This window comes from Gavialis gangeticus, unplaced genomic scaffold (genome assembly GCF_001723915.1).
Source record: "Gavialis gangeticus isolate Ggan-Ray unplaced genomic scaffold, GavGan_comp1, whole genome shotgun sequence".
NCBI classification, from domain to species: Eukaryota; Metazoa; Chordata; order Crocodylia; family Gavialidae; genus Gavialis; species Gavialis gangeticus.
The window spans coordinates 19180395-19201617 of record NW_017729026.1 but is presented as its reverse complement, the minus strand read 5'-3'; positions in this window follow the sequence as shown (position 1 = coordinate 19201617).

The window sequence follows — 21223 nt, the reverse complement described above, 5'->3', positions numbered from 1 at the left end:
ATTGCCTGAGATAATGCTTTTTTTTTTTTGGCCTTTATCACATCTGTCATATTGATGTCTTTAAATAGTTCTTTCTCAATTGATAACATTACCAGTTATTAATGAGCAATATTAAAACTTTTTTTTCCAATTTTCCAATTTTTTTTTTCATTTTTGGGCCCTCTTTCTCTCTGGGCCCTGGGTGGCTGCCCGGTTCATCCATGCTGGGTCTGCCTGGTCTAACACTTGTCTGGTAGAAAATGAGTATAAATCAATATTCCTATAAATTATGAGCAACTACTACACTTACACTAAATGTTGCTGTATACATAAGCATTGGGTTTTTTTACCAGTTCTTCCAGAGTCTCTAGTCTCCAGTCTAGAGACACTCAGCAATAAGTAATGGAGGCTGACTTTGAACTCCTTTGGGAAGACAAAGAAACCATTTGTGGATGTATCTGAAAAAAATCCACCCTACATGGCTTCCAGTGATGGGGGAGAGGAAGAAAGCTCTGCTGCTCTTCATTTTTCCTAAGCATTAATTAGGTTGGCTAAATATTTTATGCTGAGTCTTTTTCACCAGCATATTGGCAAAAGTCACCTTAGAGACTAAGTGATTCAGAGAGTCATAAGTTGTCATGGACAACCTATATCACCAGCTGCTAAAAGCATAGTCCACTTCCTTTGGCTGAGCTCAGTGCCTTACATGGGTGAGGGTGTTTAGCTATGTTAGTCTGAAGTCAGCAGAAGACAGGGCATGTGACAAAACAGGCTGTTGCATTTGAAAGCTTATGTGTTTCTGAACCACTTCTAGTCCCTAAGATGCTCCCCCCACCTCATCCCCGCACCTTCAGGGCCACTCTGCCCTGTCTTGACTAACAAAGCTAACCACCCCTCTGCTCATCAGAAGCATAAAGGAGCTATGCCTAAACTCCCATTTTTATAAAAAGTGTCTGCTTTCCTCAAGCATATATTGATATTTTGTTTTAAAAACCTAAGCCCCCAAATCATTGGTTTGCAGTTCTTGGAAGTTTTTAGCCAGCATTATCTCTCTTCTTGGCAAGTTCCATCTGCAAATTTTCACTGCAATTGCTGGAAATGAGGAGGGGAAATGATTTTCAGTTTTGTGATGAAAAGTCAAAGTTTTTCAGTAAGAGATTGTTATGAAAATCGATTTTATTTTCCATTTGCATTGGAATGCGTCATGGGGGAATAAAAGCAAAAAACTATTTGCTGATCCATTCTAGTGATTACACAGAAGCCATTTTCAATGGCATACCCCAGATTCTTTGTACCATTTTGATGACAAAGTAGGCATGAACCCTGTATGACAAGCCAAGCCAAATTTATAGCTCCTTTGCATCAATGAAGCCATGCAAATTAACCAGTACATATCAGCTAATCTAGCTGATAGTGTTTGTGAAGCACAATGAACATGGAAAGTGCCTATACACATAGTAAACATTCCTACAGGCTTTGTCTTATTCTACCCATATGGTGCCAACCTTTGCATGGAGTATTCCTATACAGAGTCCTACCTCCTTCATAGCTGCTTTTCTTGCATTGCTGTAGGCTGTTTCTGCACCACAGACATTGTTTCATTTTTCCTATCATTATGCACCCTGGTTCAGTGCTACTGCAAAGTTGGAAGCTGTAGTGCAAATTGGAGGAGAATGTCAGAGGCATTTTAACGTGTCAGCTAAACCTTCTCTGTGTAGGTTTACATGGCATGGTGTTAAAAAAGGTTGTAGAAGCCAGCTGGCCATCTCCATTAGGAATTTCAATGTTGCTAATGCTGGTCGAGTTGAAATGATGGCTAGTTAGGGTGAGGAATTTTGAGGAAACATTCCTAGTGAAAACAGCATCACAGAAATGCAAAGCACCCTTTGAAAGCATTGCAGAAGTACACTTGGGATGCAGTCAGCAGTGCAGAAGCAATATGAAAGGGGGTCTGCTGGGACTGAGTCGTCAGTAGATGGAAGAGACTTGGGAAGAAGGTGAGTGGGAAGAAAAATGTTGCTCAGGGGGCAGGATAGAATGAGCTGACAGTGTCCGACTGCCATGCACCTCCATTGGGAATTATTAGGTTATAGAGTCTTATCACATCCAAGGAAATTCCCTTTGAATGCTATAAAATGTGAAACAATAATGATTTGTATTGAAAAATATAACACTAATAAATCCATGCTATGGGCTACAGGGCAAAAATGTTTCAGTCTTTCCAAGATGAGTGGGGTGTTTTTCAGCTGTCCCTAAAACTGAAAGAAATAGAGCAAAGAATGATATGTTATAGAGCTGGCTGAAACTAATAGGCTTGGTTTGCGGCAAGTTTTTTAAAACAGGCAAATAACAAATAGGAAAATGTCTGCTAGAGCATGACAGTAAATAGAAAAACACTGGACATGTAGCTTGCCTGTTTCACTCCTGCACTTCTGGGATGAACAAAGTACATTCTGAATTCTTCCGGTTTTGAAAGCTCATCTTGATGCTTGTTAAAGATTTGTTTACAGAAAGTGAGTGCTTAGCATTCTGTGAAAATCAGGCCCAGGTAAGACATCTTTATTTGGGTACCTAAAAGATGAGACAAATTGAGGTTATATGCTGGATATAGTTAGCTAGCTAGCTAAATCCATATGTTGATAGGTAGCCAACACCTGCTAGGATTGGGCACCTAAGCCACACCTTGCAAAGCACTTTGCGTTCTTCAGGAATAAAAGACACCTGCTAGTTATGATTTTCTGACTACCATTTCAGGGCTTACTCAGCTTTAAGCATAATGCTATTCTGCCAGAGCACATACATAATCACAGTGCAGCTGACTGAGCACACTCAGTAGGAAGCTCAGGGCAAGTGTTGCTATGTGAAATCTAAATTGTGCATAAATACCAAAAACTGGATTTATGCGATTGTGTGTCAGGAACTTGTTCCAAAGTGCTTACAGTTTGTGTGATATCGTTTAGTTGAAAAATGCCCTGGAAACTACAATTTCTGTTTTGCCATGGTATCAGTTTTCTTTCGTCTTTCTAAAAAGTGTATTAGGGGGTTAACACTGAGGGTGGAAACAGACACTGCTTTTGTACCAGAAAAATGTTCATGGCAACATAAACGTGTCCACACCCACTATTGCACCATGGATGCTCAAAATTTGTGGCTACAACATAGGTGGCATCAATTTGTGCCACCTTATTGCAGCAGACATCTGTTAGGTTTATGGCAGAAGGATGCAGTCAGCCTGGAGCCTCCCATGCTCTCCAGCTGCCCTGGTAGGCACTTTCAGGACTTGAGGGGCTAGATCCTATGCTGCCTGGTAACTCCTGAGCAGGATCAGGCCCCTCAGGTCCTAGAAGCACCTGTTCAGCTTTTCCTGCCTATAAAGATGTGTCTCAGAGATTCCCCAGGGTGCACTCTGTAAGAGGGGAAACCAGGCTTTCCAGCTTGCAGAGAAGCTCCACAGAGATTACCTGGGGAATCTCTGCGGCATGTCTTCCTAAGCAGGGAAAGGCAGGGTTCCCCACTTACAGAGACATGCCCCAGAGACTCCCTGGAGTTTCTCTCTGCAAGTGGGAAAGCCAACTTTCTCTTCTTACAGAGACATACCCTAGGGAATCTCCAAGGCACATCTCTGTAAGTGGGGAACACATCGCCTGTTGTCCCGCAGGATTGGATCCCTGCCCAGTGCGGGACAACAAGCAACATGTGTTTCAGCCAGTGAAGTGGATCAGCTGCAGTGGGACTCATCCCACCACAGCTGATCCATTTCATTTGGTGACATCTATTTATACCATAATACACCCTAGAAAACAAGCATTTCTTTGTTTTTCACACAGCACAGAAAAAAAATAGAAAGGTAACATTGGGCTTCTGTAGGAAAAGGTCCCCCCAAGTTTCTCTGGAGAGGACACACTGAAGAATGTAGTCAGGTCGAATACATTTACATATGGCTATTGTCCTTTTGGCACTACATCAGAGTAGCATGCAACTGTAACGTGAACAGAACATACCATCAAGCTCTGAAATTCCAGTGGAGTAAAGAACACACCCCACCATCTGGTTACAAAGAGAGGAAGGATTTGTATCCATGCCTGTGCCTCTTGAGATTGAGAGATATTAAGGGCTATACAAAGATGTTCCAAAAGTTGAAAAAAGATCTTTTAAAAATATATACTATATTGGCTGGACCTCAGGCTTCATTAGGATGACTGGAAAGGGGTAATAGCTGAAACTCCCTAAAACTTTGGAGACTTAGGATGGATCAGACCAGAACTGAGTGAAACAAAAACTCCTGAAGCTTGGCATAGAACAAGATAATGTTAAAATATACCCATTTGAAATAAAGGTATGCACATAATAACTATTTGATTACACATGTGTGGTGTTGGAATCAGTCTATCCTTGCAATATTCCCCACTCCCAACAGTCTGATCAACAGTGATTAATGGTTATTCAGGTAACAAGCTCATGACTCATGCTTTGTGCATTCAAAAGATTGTGCTGACCATAACATACTATATTTTCTACAGCAACAGGTCCAAATGCTGCAGTAGGACTTATCAGTATTCTGGGCCATTATCGTGAAATACTGTTGTGTTTGTTTAATAAAGGAGATCTTTCTGTCCTCTGAGAAGATGCTCACCAAAGAAAACAGCAGTATTAATTAAGCTATAATGTCTGCCTGGTTTCCTTTGGTGTGCAACAGCAATCTGTGCTTCTTGTTGAAAGAGGTGCGATAGCTGTGTACTGAACTGCAGGAATGTGAGGACTGTGGAGTTTGCATGGTGCTGGAAGGCGAGAGACTGAAGTATGGCTTGGCAAGCACATGCTGGAAAGGATAGGAAGTACTGAGAGACAGGCTGGTGTCCTAATGTATGCAGGAAGTAGGACCTAACACAGGGCATGTGGGAGGAAGAAATACTGGGATTCCCAAGGACTCCTTTTCTCCTTTTGAAATAAGAGTTGATAGCAGTCTCTTCTCCCAACGTTTTGGTTTCACTTGAACATTACTTTGGCCTATGCTCCAACTGCTTGGCTGAAGCACACAGAACATCTACAAAACTGCACTAACAGGGCACACATGGATTCCCAAAGAAAAGAAATTGTTGGATAGCATGGAGCCAGCACAGCCAGTACTACAGCAGCACCTCCTTCCTTCAATGTAGGAGTCATGTTGGAGGAAAAAAGAGCATACAAGGAATAAGAGTGTATGGAGTCACAACCATAGTATACAACCTTTTAACTGCTCATGAGCCAGAGAAACTGACCCTGTAATTTGTAGCCGGGGTAACAGAATAGTCTTTAGGATGCTCTTTTAAACTGAGGGCTGTGTTAGCTCAGGACTGGAGAGCAGGAATGTAATTCTTAGACACTTTACCATTTCTCTGGATCCAGCTTGCTATCTTCTTCAACTTCCCTCCACTCCTCTGATGAAAAATGTCTCCCCTTCTCATCAGCAAACTATTTCTGAACCCATATCAATGTCCATGCATCATTATTTGTGACTCTGTGCCAAAATGTTTTAATGAATAATTCTCTACCTATTAGCTGTTTATGAAATATCAGTTGTAAACCTTCATTATTTATGTTATAGGACTGCATTTATTTTGCTTTCTGATGGGATTATATGGCTTTAAGAAAGGTAACAGTAGAAGAGAACAATCCTCTAGAAATTCAATGTTGAATGAATAATCCTTCCTGTTAAAATTAGTGAATATTTCAACATTAGCAAAAAAGTTCTCCGCTATCCAGAAGCCAGATTAATTCTAATCAATATATGATCTTGTATGAACCCTAGTAAGCTCAACTTTCCACCTTTACTTGAAAAAAAAACCAATCACTTTTCACTAAAAAATCGATTTGACTTGTTTTTTTTCCAAATTCAATATTTTCATCATTATTACTTAGTAGAAGAAAAATTGCTCCACCTACATACCAAAGTGATAGATGCATTCAAAATACCTAAGACAAACAGAAGAGATTGTAAACTCTGCTAAACCTGCGGGAGATTGATTAGAGCAGACAATATGCAGTCTTTCTATTGCCCTCCTAAATCCCTGAATCAATAAATCACATTGGTAAAGACCACACCTATTCAGGACAGCACTTAAGTACCTCATAACTCTGTGTGCTTATCTCTCATTTACTTTAACAGGGCTTCAGCATATGCTTAAAGCTAACTTGCTTAGTGATGTCCCAAATTAGGATGTTTTGTTTTCCTGAGCTGAGCCTAGATTTTGTGGTATTTATGTAGAAAATCATCTACAGAGAAGGCCAACTTTTTTTTCAGAGGTACTTTAAACTACACCCTCTCTAAGTGTCTTTCTAGTGCCTTCTCCAACCTAATCTGCTGCTCTGCTTTCTGCTCCCTAGCCTATCTGCAGCTGAGCTCCCTGACATGTGCTACACAAAGAGGCTGCCTGTGCTACTTGCGGCATCTATATGACAAGTTAGCCATCTGCAGAGCTAAAACACTTTAGGTATGTACAGACATTCAGGGAGGTTAGGGGGAGGTTAGACTGAGTTTAAAATGGACACCTGATCTAAGGTAAGTAGGGATGGGGGGTGCTTGTGGACGAGGCAGTTTGAAGGGGATCAGAGGGGCAGATGGAGTCCATGGGAGGGATTAAGAGGGATCAAAGGGCAAGCAGGCTCTGGGGGAGAATCAGGGGGATTGGAGGGTTTGGGGGGGACAGGTGAGGTCTGTGTGGGGATCCCTATCCAATCCTGGGAGTGCTAGTGGGGCCATGGGGGGATTAAGGAGATTAGGGGGGCAGGTGGGGTCTGCAGGGGCAATTGAGAGAGCTGGCGAGGTCCACAGGGAGAGATTGGAGGGTAAGCAGAGTCCATGGGAGGGATGAGGAGGAGGATGGGGAAAAGCAGCATCTACGGGGGGGAATCAGAGGGATCAGGGGACTGGTGGAGACCATGGAGGGGTTAATGGAGTCCAGGCCCACCATCATAACAGTTGCAGTGAGACCAGAGAGCCCCAAGGAAGAAGCTTCCCTGGGGCTCTCTGGTCTTGCTGAAATGGACACAACGGTTTCACACTGAGAACAGGCTGTCAGGCTTAAGCCCTGGCAGCCTTGCTCTCAGCACAGAGCTGCTGCAGCTCTACAATACAAAGCTGCTTCCCCAGGGCCCTCTGCTCTGGTCAAGCTGCAGCAGCTGTGTGCTGAGAGGAGGGCTGTCAGGGCTTAAGCCTGGTGGCCCTGATCTCAGTGCGGAGCCACTGTGTTAGTTTCAGTGACAGCAGACACCTCCCTCTGACATCTGAGGGGCCTGATCCTTTTTTCTCCAGAGCTCAGGAGGCACCCACCACCCTGTACACCACCAGCTGGATTGCTGGCCAGCCAGTCGGCTGGGTACCACCTGAGCTCCCAGGGCCCTTATCCTTTTTCATCTGGGGCTCAAACAGCACCCACCCCCCATGCCACTGCCAGCAAGAGCAGAGCCAGTCCAGGCAATGGTGGAAGGCACCACGGCTTCCAGGGCCTCTGAAGCTGCAGTGCTTGCTCTGCCCAACATCCCCAGACAGCGAGGCGCAGTGCCCAGCCCCACTGCAATCTGGCATCCCTGATGACCCTGAGTCATCAACCTACTGCATTCTAGGATACTGGAAGACTTCAACTTGGGTGAAAAAGCTGTGGGAAGTGGCCACATGGTAATGGAACAGAAACAAAATTAGGCAGACTGGAGATAACCTGGCCTAGTGGCATAACTTTAAACAGGATAATGAGTTCTTTAAGTGACTTAAAAGGTATTAACATGCAGCCAGTCCATGGGTTAAGAGCTCCAGAAGCTGCCTAAACGTATCATGTAATAAGGCCCTTAGATCAGCCTAACTAGGGATATAAGTGTAAGGTCTGCACCTGAGCAAACTAAGAGTAGCTATTTTTAATGCAATCTAACCTCCCCCTAACCTCCCCAAATGTTTATATGTACCACTTGCTATGCACGCTAAAACCGCTTTGCTGCAGCTTCCATCAAAAGGTTATTTAACAGACCTCAATGTTCCTTAGCATACGGGTTGAGGTGTCTTTCCTAAGGCAGAAAACACAATCTGAGTAAAGAGTATAAAAAGGCTAATGTTCCTTAAGGTCATGAGTACGGTTTCCTCTGACTGCTTGCTTACTAATATGTACGTACATGGAGAAAGGACCCTGCAATCTATAAATATACCTACCTGAGGGAGAAAAGTTCCATTCCTGAAAAGGCCTAACCATCCTATGTGGCATATAGGGCCAGATTCTATATCACCCATTAGACATTTAGGCATGTTTCATAGTTTCTAGGGTTGGAAGGGACCTGAATAGATCATCAAGTCCAACGCCCTGCCCTGGGCAGGAATGAGTGCTGGGATCATAATACCCCAGCCAGAAATTTATCCAACCTCCTCTTGAAGACTATGTAAGTGTTGTTCTATTTTGCTAGGTTCAAATTCCCGAAAATCCACTAACGTACCTACTTTTATAACATACCATCATCAGACTCTTAAAACTGAGTTACAAAAAAGCAAGGGGAAGGAGCACCCATCCACCTTTGCATTAGCATGGATTCAGGTACAGTGGAATAGAATCACATTTAGGAACCCAAGTCCATTTAGACTTTTTTCTGCCATATGGGCTCTGGTGCATACATTTATATCCACTTTGGACAATATGGTACATACATTAGATCCTACTATATGAATCCATATATAGATACAGATATTACTTTGTATGTAGTTTGATACTTATTTTAGTTTCTATTTTATAGCATTTGGTGCATATATTACATTTCTACTGTATAAGATATGGAACAAAATTATTGTGACTGCTGTTATGATCTGTCTCATTTACTTTTACCTTATCTTACTCTCTTCTTGGTTATGAATTGTCCACAAGATCATATATTTTTTTTTACAAACATGTTCTTGGAAATTTGCAGCATTTATCAGCTGATGAATTATGTATAAACTATTTGCAACAAGTAGTTAATATTCACGCTTAGTATTCCACATGTGTGACAGCTCATGCTACTGCTTCTGTCCCCTGAATGAAGAGCTGGGAGAAGAGGGAGGAATGCACACAATCAGAATATAGGGCTGCAGGGAACTGGTGTTCCCTACAATGCTGTCTATCTTCATTGCTTTTCTTGAGCAAGCAACGGCAACTAGCAGCAGAGCACAAAACTTGGTAAACAATACTATAATCTAATATCATAAGTATGGAGGAGCCACTGGTGTACAGGCTGATTGATTTCATGTGCTACTGGCCTATCTCTACTCTCACTTACCCTGCTATAAATCAGGAGTGCTTCTAATAAAGTCAGTGAAGTAACTTCTACATGGTCATGTCTACATGTCGCTTTTTGAAAGTACTAAAGCACAGCGCAGTATGGGCAGTTAGCACAGCGCATGGTTAGATTTCTCCACTACATCACCGTAGGTGCACACTACACCTGGGGAGCACGCCACTACAGTGATGTAGCTGGCGATCACGTGTAGACACACGATTGCTATGTTACCGTAGTGCACCATATGACAACGTAGTGCATCGCTACATCTTTGTAGGGCAATGCATAAATGCACCCTGTAAGTGGGAAGGGAATCAGTGTATTTTTTAAATGTAAACCACTAATATTTTATATAAAGATAATCAGAATGGTAAATGGTGCACATTGTTTTCTTATATCAACACTAAATGAGAGAGTGACATAAAAGCAAGAGAGTACATATAGCCATGTAATTCAATTTGTTTTAAGTACATATTTAGTAGTTCTAAAAAGTTCCATCCGTATATTTTCTTCTTTTGTCCCATTTAGCTCATTTTAACCCAAATAGTTCTGGCGCTCATCTGCAGTTGAAAAATCCCTCCATTTCTCCATTTTGTTCATTTGGTTGTTCAGCTATGTTTCTAGAGATGAAATGTAGTTTTGCAGCTATAGTGATTAAGTTATTTTATTGGCAGGAGCCACAAAATTCTAGTATGGTATAATTCTTTATTTAATTTCAACAAAATGAATATTTTCTCAATTACATAGCCAGGAGAGAAGCTATACAGTTTGAGGCAATCCCAAAACATATGATGATTATTCCCTGTACCATGTTACCCTCTCCAGTATTTTGCTGTAAAATTTCTGATTATTTTATGTTGCCAGTCTCTTGTGTAAAACAATTTTAACAATAATTTTTACTGTCATTTTTCTGGGACCAAGCAAAAGTGTATTTAACCAAGAGAAAGACTCCCATTAACTTCAGTGGGCTTTAGATCAAGTTTTCCATAAAGGGAAATTTGTATTAATCACAAATGACAGTCCTTTCAATACTTTAGAGGGATCCATTCATTCATTACCACTTCCCAACCTAATTGTCAATATTATCTTGAAATTCTAGAGAAAAAAAACCCATGCATGTAACTTATCTCTTTCTATTTTCTCAAAGAACTGATTACTTTATAATTTTCTTTTAGTAAATCACTCACTTTCTCACACAGCATTCTCTCCTAGCCTACAGCCTCCTCTCAGCTCCACAAGAAATATAATTAGGGTGGCACAGCAAGTATTTTTGGCATGGAAACACTGCCATGTAATGTGCATTTGTATGAACAAAATCTTCCCTAACCTTCACACAAATAAGCCCCTCTTCTGAATGCTCATGTAAAAGCACTTAAAAAGTGTTGGGAATATGGTCAAATGTTAAAGCAATTCAAAATGTTTATATCTATTTTTTTCCAGGACATTCATTCAGATATATGTATATGTTATATGGTAACTTCATGGAATCTGGTGCATATATATAGATATAGCTATATACGTATATAGATATATGTTGTCATTACATGTATATATTACGTGTGTGTGTGTGTGTTCTTCTCTTGCACATATTACAAGGTTTCTGTGCAGGATCAGGTGAATATATTGCATAATTACTCTGTGGGATCTGCTATGCACACTATATTGTCATTGCATGGATTCTGGCAATTATATTACATGACTAATACTTGGAATCTAGTGCATGTGGCACATTGTCACTATGTGGGGTGCAATGCAGGTTTTTGTTTTACTTTTTTCATTCTAGCAAAAAAAATGTCATAAAAACAAACAAAAAACCCTATTTCGAAGTGGCTAGTTTCAGTATACTATGGTAGTTTTGATAACATGTCTGCTCTGTGTTTGACTATAAAAACTTCTGATAGTCCATTAAGATTATATATATATATATATAATCACATATATATGTGTGATTATATATATATGTATATGTGAAAGAAAGAAAGAAAGTCTTTTAACTTTTTGACTTTTAGAAACGTTTATTCTGGGGATGGTGACAAATGGGGGGCAGTAAAGACCCTACAGGTTGGCCCAAAGTTCTGGGCCTCAAGGACAAAGCCTGGGCTCATGGCTTGCAAGGCCTGCCTGCACACTGTAGGCAAAAACAAAAACAAAAATAAAAACAAAAAAATAAAAAACCCCACAAGGGACAAAGAAATATATACATATATACAGCTCTACAGAGGGGATGTCCACTGGGACCTCAGGACATCAGGGGTCAGCCCACACAGAAAAAGCCCAAGGTCTCGGCTCACTGGACCCACCCCAGCACCCTGAGCAGGTGGTGGCATCACAGCACAAAGAGCAGGCGTCCCCCCCGTGACCCGGTACAGTTCCCCCTTGATGGCCCTGTGCTCCTCAGAGGTGGGCACCATCTGCCGGAGGACCGCATGTTTGAATTCAAGTGAGAAGTGGGCCCACACCAGCAGGCAGAAAAGGTGCAGGGCTTCATCGACCCCAGTTTAATGACCGGCAAGCCGGTTTCGGTGGTGGCCATCTTGGCCTGGCCCACCAGGAAGTTGGCCAGGCTGACTGCTCCCCCCTTGGCTGCCCAGTACGGGAAAGAGCAGATGTATGTGTGCTTTGAAAAGTCCCGTCCCAGCACCCGAAGCAGCACCCCGAGGGTGGCAAAGAGTGGCTGCAACCAGGGACAGTCAAGGAGGGCATGAAAAACATTGTCTTCCACTGCCCCCAGGCAGAAGGGGCAGGCCGCCAAAGCCACTGGATCGAGGTGGCACACAAAGATGCCATGCAACAGTCTTCACTGGAGGTCTCTGGTCTTCTTGGTGGTGGGCACCTTGTACAGTGTGCACAACACTGGGGTCCCCAGCAATGCCAGGCGCCACCATCACATGGTGTAGGGGTGGCTAGCCAGCACCTGGACATGCCGGGTACACAATACCCACACATAGAGTCCCTTCCAGGGCAGTGTGCCAAAGGGGCAGCCTGCATTGCTTCTGGGGGGCACGGGAAGCCTCAGCAGTGTGTCAGACCAGTCAGCCAGCTCATTGGTCACCATTGGGATGACTGGCTGTGGCAGGAAGGTGTCGCCCGTGGTGTCCGTGATGGGGATGGCCTGGAGAGCCTGGAGGTAGCCTTCCAGGGCGGCCACCACCTCTGTCAGGAAGGTGGCCCTAATGACCTGCAGAAGCCGGCCCGTGGTGCAGACGGAGTGCAGGGCCAGCCGGGCAATCAGGGCCTCAGCTGACAGCCAGCCCAACTGAGCAGGGTCCAGGAGGTGCCCCAGGCAAGTGGTGTGCACCTTGGTGAGGGCAGCCATGAGGCTGGCAAAGGCCAGACTTGGCACAACAGGCTGCAGGGCTGGCTTGTAGCCCAGGGACTCCTGAAGCAGCTGTGGGAACTTCAGGCATCTGGCCAGGGGACAAAGATGGAAGGCAGCCCACCAGGCCTGCACCATGCTGTGGTAGAACAGGGGAAGAACCACCCTGTTCAGGAAGGTGAGGTTCAGCGTGAACAGCTCCCAGTCAAAGCCAAGGTTCCCCACTCGGTGCAGGAACCGGCACACCAGCTGCCACCACAGGAGGTGGCCCTCAGCATACAGGAGCCACTGGAGGGCTTGTAGGTGGTAGGCAGCCACCCTGCTGGCCAGGTCAGTCAGGCCCTGGTCCCCTTCAGTGGTGGGCAGGTAAAGGGCGGCTCATGGGAGCCAGTGGCATCCGTCCCAAAAGAAGTACACCAGGAGCCACTGCAGCCTCTTGAGCAGCTCCAGCGGGGGTTCCAGTGCAGCAGTGCCACGGAGTCACCACCACAGGGTTGTTGGTGATGAGGGCCTGGCCACAGTAGGAAAGGGCGGGCAAATGCCCACACTGCAGGTGGGCCTCCATTCCCTCCGCCAGGTCCTCCCTGTTGCAGGCTGCAAAAGCCGGTGGCCCCAGGAACACTCCCAGGGTTTTGAGGCCTTCCCAACACCAGACAAGGCCCCCTGGGTGGGTGTTCCAGCCCACATCCCAAGCAGGAGGATGTCACTCTTGCCCCACTTGATGCGGGCTGACAAGGCGAGCTTGTAGGTGCACTGGCAGTCCACCAGGGCCCACATGTCCTCCTGGCTGCCCGAGAAAGCTGTCATGTCATCTGCATATGCCATGATCAGAGGGCCAGTGGTCAGGCCCAGTGCTGGGGGCATGGCTAAGCTGGTCAGGCGCTGTCACAGAACGTGCAGCAGCGATTTGATGGCCAGGGCATACACCTTGCACGACAGGGGGCAGCCTTGGTGGATTCCCCAATGCACCGGGAATGTGGTGTACAGCATGCCGTTCACCTTCAGCAGGCTGGAGGTGTTGTGGTACAGGACCCAGAACGCTGTGATGAAAAGGGGCCCGAAGCCAAAAGCCTCAGGGGTGCTGAGCAGGTACTGGTAGTCAACCCAATAGAAGGCCTTCTCCTGGTCCAGAGAGACCAGGCTGACATCCAGGCCAAAGAGCTCCACAACTGTGAGCAGGTTGCACAGCAGGAATAGGTTGTCCTGGATGGTCCTGCCCGGCACATAGTAGCTCTGCACAGGCCTAATGACAGAGGCCATGACAGTGTGGAGCTGGTTCGCCAGCACCTTCACCAAGATCTTATAGTCGGCACACAGAAGGGAGACTTGCCACCAGTTCTTAAGGCAGCCAAGGTCTCCCTTCTTGGGCAGGAAGGTGAGCCCCGCCTGGCGGCAGCTAGTCAGCAGGGTCCTGTCGGTGAGGCTCTCATGGAAGACACGGAGAAGGCTGGACCCAAGGAAGGGCTAGAAGGCTTTGTAAAACTCCTTGGGCAGTCTGTCAAGGCCCAGAGCTCTGCCCATGGTGAGCCCCACCACAGCAGCCTGAAGCTCTGCCAGAGAGAGCTCATGTTCCAGGGCCTCGGCCTGTGAAATGCAGAGGCATGGCAGGTCCTCATGCAGCCACTGAGCAGCCTCTGGGCAGGTGGGGTCAGCCGCAAACAAGTCCCAGTAGAAGGCGATGGCGTGCCCCCGCACCTTGCCCAGGTTCATGAGCAGCCATCCCTCTGGGGTCCTGAGATGGTGCAACGTCAGACAGAAACAAAGATAAATTCATCCTTGTGTAATTTTGCTAAAATCACTGGAGATGCACCTTGACTTAAATTATATATCAGTGGGCACATCTACACATGATGCTACATCGCCACAGCAATGTGCTACGGCAACATAGCATCGATGGTCACAAACTGTGACTCCACTTCTACATCGCCATAGCAATGTGCTCCCTTGTTATAACACTTTGCTATGGCTATGTAGCAACTAAAAATAATCGTGTGCAGCATACACGGTGCTGTACGGGCTGTTACTGCGCCGTCATTAAGTACTTTCTTTGGGAAGTACTTTTGGAAGTAGTAAATGATGGCGCAGTAATACAGGCATTGTAGGGACACATGTAGACACGCCTCCTGTGGCCTAGATATCTGAAAAAGTGGCCTGCTGTATGCATAGGGAATCAGGGCTTGATCCTGCTCCTGCCTGAATCAATGGAAAAACTTCTGTGAGCTTTAATAGTGCAGGCCTTCAATTCAACATGTTCTCACACATGTTAATATATTCTCTCATGACAGCCCTAGATTTTCCTTCCAAGACTGCATAATGATTTCTTCATCTGCCACAGTCAGTAGAGGAGAGACAGGTGATCCATCCAGCCCACTAACAGGCATGCTCTGTTAGGATTGGGTAGGGACAGTGATTGACAGACACCAGATGCTGAGTTCAGTTCCAGGCTGTATCTTTCAGTTTAAATACATCATTGAGTAAAAATCGCCACGTACATTCCAGCTGCTTAATAGCGTAGCACTAGAGTAGACATGTTATCACGCATATAAGCATGCACCAAACAATATCTATGGGCATGGTTAGTAAGCAGCAAATACTTAATGATTGGATTCATTGTCCCTATTGCTAAGAACACATTACTTAATGGAAAAATCAGAGCTAGCCGTTCCCTGTTCCTGAAGTTAAAGAACAAAAGAAGCCAGGTTCCTTAGAACACCAGAGGAAAAAAGGCAGCGGTAAGTAAGTGACCTCCGCACCCTCCTTCACCATGGTGCATTTTATCTATAATTCCAGTTAATTTAGTACTCATGCAAAGTGCCAAACCAGCAGCTCTTGGCCACGTCCACACAAATGTTGCTCTGTGCAGTTGTTGCTGCACAGTTATTTAGTATTTGCATAAGCAGGTACTAAATGACTGTGCAATAACCATATTACTGTGCAGCACTATCCCCGCACAGTTTTTTTCTGATGCTACTGCGCAGTAACAACAAGCTATTACGCAGTCGCCCATTACTACTGTGCAGCAGTGGCACATCACAGTTAGTGCCTGGCAACACTACTTAGCAGTAACAATGAACTACTGCACAGTAACTCTTTGCTACTGTTCAGTAGCGTCTCATATAGATGCACCCCTTGAGACGGAAGTATAGTTTCAGAGCATGAACTTGAAAAGCTCCCTGAAAAACTCTATGATATCACTTGCCCTTAAAAACAAAAGGCTCTATGATATCACTTGCCCTAAAAATGCCATCAGGAAAACTGATTGCAAAGTCTAACTAGATGAGTGAGAAGACTAATAAAATTGATCTTTGTCAGCAGGATTAAACTTCCCACATTAAAGCCCAGTCCGTCAAAGCAAATTACCACAATTTCAAATTTAAACATACGAGTAGTCCATTTTGACTTCAATAACCCTATTCACACACTTAAAACTAAGCACATGCTTGAATGTTTAGCTGGACTGGGACTTTAGAGAAACAAGTGCATGCAAAAATGGCAAGTTCAGTGAAACCAGAAGAGTTATTATCCAAAGCAATTGTGCTGATAACACTAAGTGTATCTACACATGCCATTAAGGCAATGTGATAAACTCTGGCACAGTTTGCACCAGAGTTAACTGCTCCTGGGCTCGGTGTTGTTAACATGTACCTGGAACAGCACAGTTAATGTGCAGAGTTAACATGCAGCGGCAGTTTGAGCCAGGGTGGAGCAGCCCTAAGCTGGCAGCAGGATTGTGGGGGTCAGCCCCGGCCTCCAGGGAACAGCATCACGTGGCAGATGGCCTGGTTGAAGCACAAAGAGCGGAGCCCTGTGGCTAGGTGGCAGGCAGGGGTCTGGTCCTCTGTTGCCTGGTCATCATTTACATATGCATTTAGACACAGTTATTTTTGCCACTGTATGATAGTACTGTCCCTGAAAGTACTATCTTACAGCAGTGAAAATTAGCTTGCTGCAGTCTAATAGCATTGCACATGTAGACTATGATGTTTTATACCGTAGCAAGTTACTGTACTACGCAATTAAGCACACATATAGAGGCACCCACTGTATTATAAGAACAAAGCACACCTTAGATTAAAAATTGAATGAGCAGATGTCCAAAACTAGTGATTAATAGCAACCGTTATAAAATGGGAACTCTTCTACTGGGATTCCAAAGGGACTGATGCTAGGCAATATGTTAGTCAAAATCTTCATCGATGATTTGTAAGTAAATATAAAATTGTGCTGGATAAATTTTGTGAAACAATGGAAGCCAAGGGCATGAATAAGGAAGGCTGGGCAGTCATACAGAATAGTCTGGATAATAATTGGCAAGCTTGGTATTTCAAACCAAATGCATTTTGATACAGCCAAGTGTCTAGTTGTATGTTGAGGAACAAAGCATGCAGACCATTGCTACACCACAGGGAATCATATCCTGGAGAATAGGTGCTCTGAAAAGAATGGAAAGGTAACTCCACCTGAGCTCCCGCTGGTGTAGCCAAAAGCCCTAATGCAAAACATGGATGTAAAAAACAGGGAGTAGAAAGCATGGCACTGGTAAGACCAATATTAAAATATTGCACCAAGTTCTGAAGTCCATGTTTTCAACTGGAAATTTAAAAATTGATGAGAGTGCAGAAAAATACTACAAAAATTATTCAAGGGCTGGTGAAAATGTCTGACAATAAACAACTTACACAGCTTCATCTAACTAGTTTATCAGAAAGAAGCTCTAAAGAAAACTGGACTATGGTGTATAAATTACTTTGTGGGGAGAATGTGGCATACTAAAAGGCTCTGTATTCTAACAAATAAATGCTTTACAAGAACCAGTGCCTAGAAGCTGAAACCAGAGAAATGCAAACTGGAAATCAGGCACAAGCTTTTAACAGGAAGAGAAATTAAACACTGGAAAAATCTACTGGTTGGTAGGTTCTCCATCACTTTATGTCTTCAGATCAAAACAAAATGTCTTTCCAGCATATCTTTTAGCGACTACAAGTTATCAGGCTCCATAGAGACCTCCAAGTCTTTTTTCCCTGAACAGTTATAACTAATTTAGAATCTATCCTTGAGCATCAATCTAAGAATGTCTTCCAATGATGTTAAACTTGTCTGAATGTCTTACTAATTAGAAACACTGTCCTGACAGTATAGCCACACAATGGAATTCCTGTTATATCACTACCATGAACTATTATCCTTTTCAGTATATGACAGATGGATAGATACCCATATCTATTTAACAAGTCTAAAAGAAAAAAAATACACTGACAATTCTTTACCCCATATCCTTACTAAAAACATTCATTCATGTAGCCCTATCATGTTTTTCCCAGAGATACTGTAAGGGAAAAGAAGGAGATATTGTTTAGGAGGTGGGTATTTTTCCACAGTATTACAACTCCTTCAATTTTTCAAATTGTCTAAAGTCCTTTAGTTAGAATTAGAATTAAGAACAGCTATTTGTATGTAATTGATAAGAAAAAGCATGTGTCATTAGTAAACATCCCTAGTTTCTGACCTTTACCTTCCTGAAAAAAGTATCCTCTGTTTTGACTGATTTTACAGAGTATTCTGAAACTGCAAGCAATTAACTTTTTTTTCTTCTTCTTCCTTTAAAGCTTTTTTATTTCTCTCCATTGTATTTCTCTCCTGGAATGTGCTTCTGTCTCAGGTTGGCCAGATATTTTGCTCAGCATTTTTATGGAAATGGAATCCATGGCAAGCGATATTGGGCCAGATTTTTCTTCTTTCTTATACCTGTACTAGTATAAATCTGAAATAAACCCATGTAAGTCAGTGGAGTCACACCAATTTAAAACCAGCATTAATGACAGCAGAAGCAGGACCACTACCTTAAAAATGATACTGACACTAAATTGAAAAAAAAAGTTATTTAAAGTATTTAAAATTGTAACAGTCTTTCAGTGTGAAGATGCTGACCTCTGCACAAAGAACGTATAAGAAAAATGAAGCATTATTTCTTAAAGCTTACCTTTAAAACCTATACTCCTATAAAGAATAATAGGTGTGCCTTTCTCTAGTGCCTTCTGACCTAAAACCTGGAATCAATGGACACTGCCCAGTCTCATTTGTCATGTTATTGTACATGTCAACAAGTGGTGCTGCTACACAATCTTCCGAGCTCTTTTTCTTCATTTGTGAAGAAATGTCATTTATGCCATTTGGGAAAACACATTATGGTAACTTTTGCCTTGTTGGGCTGTGTAGAGGCATTAGACCCTGAAGAGGAGACTATGAGAGCAGCAGGAGACTTTACTGTCTCATTAGACTAAATTATTAAAACAGATTTGCTCTCTGGGAGATGGACATTCCTGGAAAAGAGGATTGCCCTGTTTGATCCTCTGTGTTTCAGGACTGCTGCACATGTGTAAAACAAGTTACACTTCAAATGCATCCAGATTTGGCATCACTGATTTCTCCTGTACTGGGAAGGCAACATCCAACTCCCAGGACATTTGTTACCATTCAACAGCAGAAGGAGACACTGATTTCAAAAGACAGGACAACCGTATTATAGTCAGTGTCTGTGGGCCCCTCAGCATCCTAATGCAAGAAGAAGCAGAAGGGCTGTGCTTCCCAAGGATAACCTCCCACCAGCAATATGGATTTCACAGAACTGAAACCACCCCAACCATTGTGCTCTCAAGAAATAAAATGTTAGTGAAAGAATAGACTACGCACATTTCTCTCTTAAGGCCTTATGCTATCATCCCATCTCCTGACTGATCCCATTTTGCCACTAACACACACACAGATACAGCCCTCTCTTTAATGGGATAATGGGGTAAACAGGTAAAATAACTTGGCCAAAGCCATATACAAGCTCCATGGCTAAAGCTGGAATAGCCCCCCCAAGATAATCTGATTCCCAGTCTCAGTTTTGGCCAGTGAGCTATGCCCCTTTAGCTCTAAATGTATTTCCAAACCTAGAGAATATTTTCTCTAAGTAACCAAGGGAATTAGATGAATTTGCATGTTTGAATATGCATTGTAAAGGGGCATAGTTAAAAAAAAGTTAGACATTAATGTCTTTAATATAAATTTTAGCTGAAGTTGGGCAATCGGGACAAGCTGCTGACACTTAGAACTGGAAAACATCATTTTTAAATTATCAGTATGTGGGAATGAAATTCCCTTTGGGAACCCTAGACTTTTTCAGTACAAAATTTCCTTGAAAAGCTGCAATTATGTTGTAAATGCGCAGCATTTGAAGTCTACATATGTTCCTCATTTTCTCAAATAAAGTATTTTGACTTTATTACATATGCTTGAGAAATAACAAAAAGTGGCTCTCTTTTCACAAACCATAATTGTGAGGATTGGTAAGAGACTGGAGTTTTCAGAGGCTTGATAATGAGGTAGGATGTGTTCATCTCCCTACCAGGTAAGCATTAATCAGAAGGTGCTATGTTCCATTTTTTTTACTGTAATAGTTAAGATATATAAATGGTGTGTATTTACATAGTATATACATATATTTAAAGGTGAGGAATCTGGTCTTCTTTTTATGTCCTTCCATTCTAAACAATGTTAGACACCATCTCTAATTGAGAAGTGGCATATTTTCCAGAAGTTAGCTGTTTGTTTGTCTGGGGGGGGTTGTTTTGGTTTGGGTTTTTGCATTGCTATGACATTTCACCTTTTTTATTGGATTCAATCTTTTCCCTCTGCTTATTATATCCTTTGGTTTGGTCCCTGGTTGGTTCAGCCTTTCGATTAATTCGTGTATTCGATTTGGTGTTTGAAATGATCCAAATTCCCTCACTCCTCACGAGTCTCCTTACACTCCTTTGTAGACTGTTAGACTAGTTGGGTTTTTTTTTTCCTTTAGTTAAAATACGTGAAACTGAACATTTCAATCCTAAACGCTGGAGAGCAGAAAGGGTTAGAAACAAGGGTTAGGTGACCCCTGAAGGTCCCTTCCAGCCCTTCTTCTCCAGGAGAAGCATAAAACTAGAGAGCTCGAGATGTGAGGCTGACAAAATGTAGCAGCAAGCAACTCGAGGGGAGGGATTAAACATGGGACTTTAAAAAAAAAAGTGAATCCAAGCTTGCAGCGAAGAGAGGAGTCGGCACTGAGGTACGAAACAGATGCCACCCCCGAGATAAGGTGCTGGGATGAGGCTGCCAGAGCCGAGGGAAGCAGAAGGAGTCCGAGGAAGGTGTGTGCGAGGAGTTCCCCCAGGCAGGGATCCTCCTCTCGTGCCTCGAGGCACGTGTCAGATGAGAGGAGCGGCGCTGGCAAGGGGGTTTCTCTGACTGCAGAGTGCCGAGGGCGGGAAGGAAGGGGCAGACCTCTAGAGGGAGGCTCTCTAGCCCCACGCCCTGCCTGAGGCAGGATCAGTCCCGAAGCCTCCCTCCCTACCGGGCTTTCCCAGGGTCAGCACATCCCCGGCGGGGACCCCTGTACCCCGCGGGCTGCAAGCAGGTCCCAGGCTGCTCCCTTAGCCCGGCTCGGGCAGCACGTGGGAGGCAGCGCGGGCAGGGCAGGGCAGGGCAGGGCAGGGCAGGGCCGGCGGGCCGCGAGCTGCCATTGGTCCCCGGGCGCCCACCCCCTCCCCCGGGCGCCGGGGGTTTAAATGCCTCCTGGCGGGCGGGCAGCCTGTGCCGGGCGCGGGGCTGGGGGCAAGGCGGGAGCCGCGCTGCAGGGAG